This window comes from Eretmochelys imbricata, chromosome 8 (genome assembly GCF_965152235.1).
Source record: "Eretmochelys imbricata isolate rEreImb1 chromosome 8, rEreImb1.hap1, whole genome shotgun sequence".
In the NCBI taxonomy this organism is placed as follows: domain Eukaryota; kingdom Metazoa; phylum Chordata; order Testudines; family Cheloniidae; genus Eretmochelys; species Eretmochelys imbricata.
In genome coordinates, this window is record NC_135579.1 from 76,926,187 (window position 1) to 76,936,971 (window position 10,785).

The 10,785-nt window shown below is 39.4% G+C and overlaps 1 protein-coding gene across 2 annotated transcripts in view; it reads right to left on the reverse strand.

The window, feature by feature from the left end:
• Positions 1-10,785, reverse strand: part of LRRC8B (leucine rich repeat containing 8 VRAC subunit B) — a 45,099-nt gene that overhangs the window by 18,894 nt on the left and 15,420 nt on the right. Inside the window, exon 2 of one of the 2 annotated variants that reach the window (XM_077824585.1) lies at positions 4,071-4,126. The gene's annotated coding sequence lies outside the window, so the exon portion shown is untranslated. Of the gene's footprint in view, positions 1-3,154; positions 3,179-4,070; positions 4,127-10,785 lie in introns of those variants that run through there. The other variant, XM_077824586.1, reaches the window with a different exon arrangement.

The following is a 10,785-nucleotide window of genomic DNA, read 5'->3' on the forward strand; positions in this document are numbered from 1 at the left end:
GTATGAATGGTTGACAATCCCGATCACGGAGTGCTGAGAAAGTTGCAGTTTAACATTTCAGGAAATGTGAATTTAAACCAAAATAAGTGTGTCCACACAGAAATTTACATTCGTTTAACTGTGGCTTTTTGCAGTTTCGCTTGAAAACTGATTGGGAATCAGTTCAAACTAAAATCAAAATAAGCAAGTCTATACAGGAGTTTCCACCAGTTTAACTAAATCAGTTTTAGAATATTTAAGTTAAACTAGTGCAACTTTCCCACGTAGAGAAAGTCTAAGACAATCGTCAGCCAGGGGAGGGACAAGAGCCTTGCCAGGAGAACAGTTTGCAAAATAAATGGCAGCTAGAGGTTAATCTCATGCCCCTAAGTGAGTGTTTCTTCATTGGCTTCAGTGGGCATTGTATCACACCCTTCATAATTGGTGATACCATCTGCTCCTTTATTCTTGAAATAAATTAGCTTCACACTCTTCGTTTCTTTCTTTTACTTTACTTGCTTTCTTTCATCGGCCCTCAGTGTTTTTCCATCTTTGTGCAGAAAATTCTGCTTATTTATGTATCTGTTAATTTCACACAAGACTGCTGATGACAATAAGTTTTATCAAATTAACCCTGCAACTGATTGTTCCATGAATGAAACTGAGCAATGCAATCAGTGTGGTGGAAGTGCCCAACACCTCAGCAGGTAGCAATAGAATAAAAGTCTGTTCTAAAACCTACCAAATAATTACAGATGGATTACTACATTTAAACACAGCTTTGTGGCTCCCTGTCCTTTTCTTGTCTATGTTTGGAAGTTTTTATATCCAGTCATAAGGGTACACCCTACTGTTTGCAAAAGCACTGTAGGGACAGATTTCTTTGTTTTAATCTGTGAAATAACTGTAAATAGATACCAGCCCAATTATTAGAACAAACTATTCTAACCTCTTGAAATCCTTAAGTAATAAGGGCAAGTAATTAATACCCTGAGAAATCTTGCTGGAGAGCATAATTATGTCTCAGTAGCTAAACCCTCTCCTTACTTCAAACCTACATAGTGAAGATATCACCTTCCCAGCTAGATTTCCTTCAGTTTCCCTATTTTAGAGCGGAGACTTTAATTTGTGCTTTTCTCTTCAAGTCCTCAATAGGCACCATGTGCTTTATGCTGGGTGTCTGGCAGTGTGAATTATACCATCTCACCATAAGCAGATATTTTTGGCCATATCTTTATTACCTTCTTGCAAGTTCTGTGTAAGCTGAGTCATGTGGACCATTGCTAGTTTACTACTGAGACCTGAAACATAAGGCACACAGAAGACTTTTGTCCCGTTCATATGGCGAGGTGCTACATTTTGAATATTAGCCCAGCATGTCAGGCAATGAAACTTAGGGCCTGCCTACAAAGGAAAATTTTTCCCAGTGTAGGTTTTTCCACTATAGCAGGGGTTGGCAACCTGCGGCATGCGAGCCAATTTTTACTGGCACGCTGCTGCCAGCTGGGGTCCCAGCCACTGTCCTGGGTGAACAGAACCCCAGGCCGGCAGTGGGCTGAGTGGGGCCGGCGGCTGGGACTGTCCGCCAATGTAGGGTATTAAATTTCTCCCTGTAGAAATGTGCTACTTGCAGAGCATCAGGTCTGGCAGCTGTAAGTGGTACACCGTAAGTAGCATATTCCAATGGGGAGAAATTTAATACACTACAGAGCAGTAGGGTAGGCTGTGCCTCCCCAAACAGCCGGCCCACTTCCTGCCCCCTGACTGCCCCCCTCATAAACCCTGACCCATCCAACTCCAAACCCCCTCCCCACTCCTTATCCCCTGACCATGCCCTCCTAGGACCCCCTACCCTGGACTGCCCCCCTCAGAATCCTCCACCCATCCAACCCCCCCGACCCCATCCACACCCCCAACCTCGACAGGCCCCCCCGGGACTCCCACGCCTATCCAACCACCCCTTACCTTTCCGTCCCCTTACCATGTCACTCAGAGCATCAGGACCGGCAGCCGTAAGTAATACACTGTAAGTAGCACATTCCTATGCGGAGCAATTTAATACACTACACCCAGCCCCGCTCAGCGCACTGACAGTCTGGAGTTCTCAAAATATGCTCTCTCACCCCTTATCAAATTACACTACAATTAGCTTAAAAACTTGAAAAACTTTGTTCGTATGTTACAGGAATCGTTAAAAAAAATGTATAATGTTAATAAATACATGGTTTGATGAAACAAAGTAGTTGTACTTATGTGCCTGTGCTTAACTTGTGTTTTCAGTGATTTACCTTCTAAAAAAAATCTCGCATGTCTCGCACCCCCAGAAAGGGCATCTCGCACTCCACTCCAGAACCACTGCACTAAACTGATAAGATCTGCATTTTAATTTAAGCTTCTTAAACATTTTAAAAACCTTGTTTACTTTACATACAACAATAGTTTAGTTACAGAATAGAGACTTATAGAGAAAGATCTTCTAAAAACGTTAAAATTTATTACTGGCACGCAATACCTTCAATTACAGCGAACAAATGAAGACTCAGCACACCACTTCTGAAAGGTTGCCGATCCCTGTACTGTAGTTATACTGTCATAAGTATCGTGATAGTGCATCCACACCACTTTGTTGATGCCAACTTAATACTAACATGGCTACCACTCTGAAACCTATCTACTTACTCTGTGAATCACTGTGTCCACATGGCTCAACTTTTTCTTTAAAATAATTGCTCTGCATTTTGGGCAGATATCCCATGTTCTGCTGCCAGGCTTTATCCGTTCAGGGATTTTTCTCAGAGCATTGTGGGATACCTACCAAAACCTACTGGAATGCTGGGACTTGGGATCAACAGAAATACAAAAACAGAAAAACTCCCATGATTCCTCTCCTGGTATCCCATAAACTCATCTGGTTTTAGTGGGCCAGGATGATTTTCCAACTGCCCAAACACATCAGGCAGCACATAATGGAAAAAGCACTGCTGAGCACTATGATCCTGACTATCATTAATACGAACAAGGTATACCAGATGTACTAGCAATCATGCAGGCGGGAGGCTTTGGATGAGTTGGCAGACAGCCACCGGCGTTACTTCTGCAATGCCATGCAGATATCGCCAGAAGAGTGGAAGGACTACCTGAAACAGTATGGTTAATTAAAAATAGAGATACATACACATGAACCTTTTAGCAGTGTAACTCATTCCATAATAGAGTTATTTCATTTCCAAAGCAGATTAATTAAAGCATGATCAGATGCCAGAAAACTGGAAAACAAAACAAAAAGCTTGCATGGACACAAAGCAATTTATTCCAAAAAATGCTAAAGTTATACTGAAAAAACCCTTTCCCATATAAACAAGCTCTAAGACACCGTGGTCTCTTCATTCTTTCTGCAAGACAGTCTTCAGTGTAAGCACATAACATATAGTTCTGTTTGTCCACTTGGCAGGAAAAATACAGATTTGGTCTGGGCAAGCAGTTGGCTCTAAGTGCTATTAAACTAGTAGAAATACAGATCTAAACCAAATGTGTCAAAATATTTATGTTCATCCTACTAGTTTTAAACCCCCCTCCTCAAACCTAAGCTTACTCTGAAGAGCACTTACAGTAACCCTTTAAAATTATTTTGTCAATGAAACATGGTTGTACCTTTAATTTATTAACTACAAGTTTGCCTGACAAAGATTTGTACAAGTTCTGAAGCAAAAGTCCTAATCTATGGCATCTAAAATGTTGAATATAGAAAAGGCAGATATAAGAAGTTATCTTGCAGAGAATGCTCCAGATCAATTTTACGGGGAATCCAAATGGTGAATTCTTTGCTATTATAAAGGCATAGGTTTTATTTGCTCTTCATGATTTATCTATCTGACCTTATTACAATGCCTGTTGATTCTTCTTTTAGTAATTTGGTCTATACACCCACATAGAGTCTATAGTGCAATTCATTTTTTAAATGCTAAGCAGAAGAATTCTGCACTTGCTCCTTTTACTTAGTTTCTGAAGTGATGAAACCTTTGCTTATCTTATTTTAAAATACAAAGAGAGATAAGGCAGAGTTTTTTCAGTATGCAAAACACTGGTCTTACCTGATGAATGCCAGTTACTTAGGAGCTCTGGTGTTGGAATTTCTGCTTGACAACTCCTGTAGAGATAACACAAACTAGTTATTACACATGGACAATTATGAACTTTTTTCAATATAAATAAATGCTTTAAAAAACCTTAAACGGTACACTATAGAGAACACAATATAAGATTTATAAATTGATTCTGTTGGAAATCACCACTTCCAACATTCTTACAAAATGAAAATAGGACCAATTTAACCAAACCACCACCTAGTGGCATGGTGTAAAGTCAGCTCTTGTTTATTTTCAGTGTGAAGAAGTTACTATATTTAATGTAAAGGACAATGCTCCACCAACTTATTTTAGTATTTTCTTATCTCTCCCCCCACGGTATGTTCAGGCAAGTCAAAACATCAAGCACATCAGTTAGCGGGGAAAAGAGTTTCAAATAGTGACACTTCACAGAACTCAAATATATGGCCTTCCCTCACTAGAACATCTGACACTTTTAAATATCACTCGGTATCTCAGCACCATGCAAAAAAATCCAATATGCAAAACATTAAAGCGTATCAAGAAAACACAAAGCAGGCCAAATACACAGACAGGCAAAACTCTGCAAGTTGGCAAAGAGGAAAACCAATTCACGTTAGCCCTCGAGAAGGGACACGAGCACAGGAAGAGAGGTTAGTTCGCAAACTGTACAAAGAATGTGGGTAGGAAGAATAAGAATTAATCTAACAATGCTCAATGCACACATATTAGGGTACCCTTACAGATAAAAGCTAGCTTGTTCCCTAGTTGTTTTACTGAATATACATAAAATGGATTGCGAGAGCATTAGGTACCCATCCTACTGCTTGAATCTGGCAACTCAGTTTTATTCTATATGACTAACTTCTTTACGATCTTTCCCATTACATCCACATTGAGAGGGTTTTCATGATAGGAGTTTATATAATTACATTGATTTAATTTAAAAAGCCAAGTATTTTCTCTGACTGTTGCTAAAGGTGTTGGATCATATTAAAGAAGTTCTGTATTAAAATCACAAATGAGTTTAATTCCCCATAGTTTAAATTCCAGGGTATTACTAATTAAGAGGTCTCTTGGTTTTTGGTACTGTTTCTCTCCCTCTATGTGTTAAATTTGCAAGCTGCTAATTGTGTTAGTACATTCTAAGACAGAGTCTGTTCTCAAAGCAATTCTTTGTAATAACAACTACTCACGCAGAGAGAGACTCAAAACAATACTCTGTAACAACAGAAACAGCACTCAGAGTCTCCCCGCCCTTTCGTTGTATTCATCTTGCTGTGTTAACAATTGTGATTAAAATAGAGATAGAGGATGTATGTGGATGGATGCTTGGTGTGGATAATAACTGAATGATCAGGGAGGTGCCAGCCTAAGAATCCAGTGTCCATCGGCTGAAGAAGGCGTCAAGTGGAAATAACCAGAGGACCCCCGGAGGGCAGACTGGAATCCACCCAACAGCCTCAAGAATGGGAGAACCAAAGAACAAGATAACATCTAGCAGCACGGTGCCATCAGGAATGTGCCATCTGCTGATTGATTCAGCAACAGCATGATGAAGCAATTCCCATAGACTGGCATAGGAAGAAATTCCTATAAAAATGGACTCTAGAAAGTGAGAGCTTTGGGGGTCTGATTCTGCAAACCAACTTCCAGGAGCATCAGATGAGCATCTGACAAGGCCCTGCTCCCTCCTCATGTCCAGGCCACCTGGCCAGTGGCTTGGCATGAGCAACTCTAAGGCTGGTAACTATGATAACAACCTTGCAGAACCTCTGTGTGTGTGTGTGTGTATGAATGAAAGTGTGAATAAATATGAGATTGAATGGAATGTTATAGCTATAACTAACTGCTTACTATGATTCTTTCTGTATTCACAATAAATGCCTTTTCCCCTTTAAGATCCTGCTGGTTTTTATTTTATTGGTATAACAAAGGCAACTCCAGTACTGTATGCCCTGCCTTTGATCGGAGGTTGGATCCAGTTATGAAGCAATTCCTTATTGTAACAAGGCCCTGAGAGAGAAGACTGGAAAAAAAGAAGGATTTAGGTTTGGACTTCTTCACAGCTAGAAAATCAAGTAGAACTGTAGAGAGTATGTTAGGAGTTGAGAAGAAGGTGGCTGTCAGTGTGAATGCATGGCTACAGGGTGGACTGTTTTTAATTATGATTTAAAATCAGCAGGCAGGATATCTTGATTTAAATGGATTTTAATTGTAGCCATGTAATAATTATAGTAGAAATTAGAAGATAAAAGGATAAGGAACTGATAGCAGGGACACAAGTGAGCTATAGGCCTGGATCTATAATAGCAGCTTAAGTAGTTAGCATAAAGCCTTATAGCCTGAGTAGGAATAGCTGCTCAATAAATTAGCATATGTAATTAAACTAATAGTGACCTTAAGTCACGAGATGGCACAAGACTTTGTGACTATTACAAAACAATAAACAAGTGTTGCAATCTGCTGGTAGGTAACCGCAAGAAGGCAGATTGCACCAGTTTCGAGTATTTTTCGAAGGGGACATCAGCAGATGCTCAACTGCAGGTAACCATAGTAATTCAACTGATGTATATACTAATGAGCTTTGCCTAATTAATGTACTAACCTACAGGATAAGGATACCCCAATGTTATGAGAGTGAGAAAGTGAAGATATGGTAAAGGAGGGAAAAACTATTTGTACATATGCATAAGGACCAGCAAAAGGCCTATCAAACATCTGGTCTCAGATACAGCCATTGGAGTTCTTCATCAGCATACCAGAGAGTCAGACTAGGATCTGTCTCACCCTCTAGAGCAGGGGTCTCAAACTCAATTTATCTTATGGCCAGTGCCAGTTCTCAAATCCTCCCAGCGGGCCAATGTCACTGAAGATGGTGTTCAGAAAAAAAAAATACAATAAACATTTTCTATTTCAAATTTCTTAGAAATAATAAAAACTGTCATACAACTTTATACAATTCATCGCCTGCCAGAGAGTTTTTAGTGTTTGCCAGACACCTGGCAACGCTTCACTTCTGTCAGTTTGTTGGTGTTTGGCCTCAGTGACTGAGCAGTTGAAACCTTCAGAATTGCAGCAAGGTGTGCACCAGATAGTTGTGTTCGGTATTTTGACTTGTTTATATTCATTGTGGAAAAAAGTGATGCTGCCTCAATGGCTAACTCTGCCCAGCAATAATGATGCTGCCTCCCCGGCTGACTCTGCCAGCAACTAGTGATGGTATCTCTGTTCCTCTCCCCCAGCCAATGGGAGCTGCGGGGGGCGGTGTCTGCAAACGTCTCTCCTCTGCGGGCCGCAGTGGCGAGGTTCTCGGGCCGGGACTTTGAGATCCCTGCTCTAGAGCTGTCCCCATGAACAGGGTGAGTATATACATGTAATGGTGCCAGTCACTCTATACTATACTATCTCACTTTACTTGTTTGGATTGTTTTACTTATTGGACTAATCATCATTATCATCAAATTTGTACAATTACTGATGGTCTTCCCTGAGTGTGTGTTTTTGTTGTCACTGTTGTGCCCTATGGAGCTCCCAGAGCTGTAACTCTGATAATACTGAGCCTGATTCTGTATATTATACATTATACAGACTAAACTAAAACAAAAACCTAATCAACAAACAATTAATATATCAAGCAACATAATATTGTTTTACATTTGTACTTTAGTTATTTTCCTAAAGAAGGTGTGATTTGTATTGATTGGTAACCATTACAAGTTAATTTGCAACTAAATATAAGCATTTACACTAGATTTGGTACTTTTTGCTAGCCAGCAAGATATATTATATCTATACATATTTAAACAACTATATGACTTAACATACATTTATTCAGATTCTTAATTTTTACACTTTTTATGATAAAAAATGGTGAATGACCTTTTTTTACTTGCTAGATTATGATTAATTTACTTGTAATTACAGGTTTCAGAGTAGCAGCCGTGTTAGTCTGTATTCGCAAAAAGAAAAGGAGTACTTGTGGCACCTTAGAGACTAATACATTTATTTGAGCACAAGCTTTTGTGAGCTACAGTTCCGATGAAGTGAGCTGTAGCTCACGAAAGCTTATGCTCAAATAAATTTGTTAGTTTCTAAAAGTGCCACAAGTACTCCTTTTCTATTTGTAATTAGAATCAAACTGCATTTGGATGGAAAAAATTGTTTATTAGTTAAATAAAACTACCTTACATGACCTGGATATTTAATACTACAGATAATTCAGTCAGTTAATTAACAGAACTGGTTACTATATCCTTCAAGACTTCAGAAATAGATCTCAACCTCAGTTTTATTCAGAGATTGAAAGGGGAAAAACAAGCTTTCCTGCTTTTTCAACCCCAGATGGTTTCTCAACTTTAAATGAAACCTGAGCTATTCCTGTTAGGTGACAAATCTGAGGAACTGTCCCCGACTGAGGTGTCATTTGAGGAGGTTTTGGAACAAACTGATTAATTTAAACACTAATAAGTCACCAAGACCAGATGGTATTCACCCAAGAGTTCTGAAGGAACTCAAATGTAAAACTGAAGAACTGCTAACTGTGGGGTATGTAACCTATCATTTAAATCAGCTTCTGTACCAGGTGACTGGAGGATAGCTAATGTGACGGCAATTTTTAAAAAAGGTCCCAGAGGCGACTCCAGCAATTACAGGCTGGTAAGTCTAACTTCAGTACTGGGCAAACTGGTTGAAACTATAGTAAAGAACAGGATTATCAGACACATAGATGAACACAATTTGTTGGGGAAGAATTAACATGGTTTTTGTAAGGGGAAATCATGCCTCACCAATCTAGTAGAATTCTTTGAGGGGGTCAATAAGCATGTGGACTAGGGGGATCCAGTGCATATAGTGTGAAGATTTTCAGAAAACCTTTGACAAGGTCCATCATCAAAGGCTCTTAAGCAAAGTAAGCTGTCATGGGATAAGAGGGAAGGTCCTCCCATGGATCAGAAATGGATTGCTACATAGGAAACAAAGAGTAGGAATAAATGGTCAGTTTTCAGAATGGAGAGAAGTAAATAGTGGTGTCCACTAGGGGTCTGTACTGAGACCAGTACTATACAACATATTCACAAATGATCTGGAAAAAGGGGTAAAATTTGCAGATGACATAAAACTACTCAACTGCACTTAAGACCACAGCAGATTGTGAAGCGTTACAAAGGGATCTCACAAACTGGTTGACTGGGCAACAAAATGGCAAATGAAATTCAATGTTGATAAATGCAAAGTAATGCACATTGGAAAACATAACTCCAACTATACATATAAAATGATGAGGTCTAAATTAGCTGATACCACTCAAGAAAAGAGATCTTGGAGTCATCATGGATAGTTCTCTGAAAACATCCACTGAAAGTGCAACGGCAGTCAAAAAAACTAACAGAATGTTGGAAATCATTAGGAAAGGGATAGATAATGAGAGAAATTTTCATATTGCCTCTATATAAATCTATGGCACACTCACATCTTGAATACTGTATGCAGATCTAGTTGTCCCATCTCAGAAAAGATATACTGGAATTGGAAAGTGTACAGAAAAGGTCAACAAAATGATTAGGGGTATGGAACAGCTTCCATATGAGGAGAGTTTAATAAGACTGGGACTTTTCAGCTTGGAAAAGAGACAACTAAGGGGGAATCTGACAGATGTCTATAAAATCATGACTGGTGTGGAAAAAGTGAATAAGGAAGTGTTATTTAGTACTTCTCAAAAACACAAGAACTAGGGTCATCAAATGAAATAGGCAACGGGTGTAAAACAAATAAAAAGGAACTATTTCTTCACACAATGCACAGTGAACCTGTGGAACTCTTTGCCAGAGGATCTTGTGAAGGCCAAGACTATAACAAGGTTAAAAAAAACTAGTTAAGTTCATGGAGGATAGGTCCATAAATGGCTATTAGCCAAGATGGGCAGGGATGCAAAACCATGCTCGGAAGTGTCCCTAGCCTCTGTTTGCAAGAAGTTGGGAATGAGCAACAGGGGATGGATCGCTTGATCATTACCTTTTCTGTTCATTCCCTCTGCAGCACTTGGCACTGGCCACTGTCAGAAGACGGGATACTGGGCTGGATGGACCACTGGTCTGACCCATTATGGCCGTTCTTATGTTCTAAAGCATTAATCTGAATTAGCTGAGTAAATTTAAATGAAGAAAATATTCTCCATGCACCTGCAAAAGAGGCTACTGCTGTTAAAGACTGGTTTAACACTTCAAAAATTCTGTTTTAAAGGTGCTTACCCAGTGACTTCCTCCAGTTCAGTGATGTTCTTCAGAACTTCAACAGCAAATGTACAGCTGGAATGTTTTTTTTAAATTTAAATCTTTCTTCTTCTCCTTATCCCCTCAACTGAGGTCAGATCATTGTGTAAGCATCCACGATCTCTGTCCATCGGAGGTGGCATTAAGGTCCACCTGCTTATATTCTTTGATGCAATCTATCCACTGCTTCCTCAGTTTCTCTTTTCTAGCACCCTCTTCTGCCAAGCTATCTTCAGCATATCCCTTTCATTCATCCTCTGCTTGCATCCAAACTAATGAAGCTGTGTTTCCTGGATTTTGTCAGCCACATCATGGACTTGGACTTCCATCCTAATACTTCCATTTTGAAATCTGTCTGTGTGTATTTTATTTTTATTTAAACAATTACTCTGTAGTAAGTTGCGGGAGGCTTTAACATAACTTGTCAT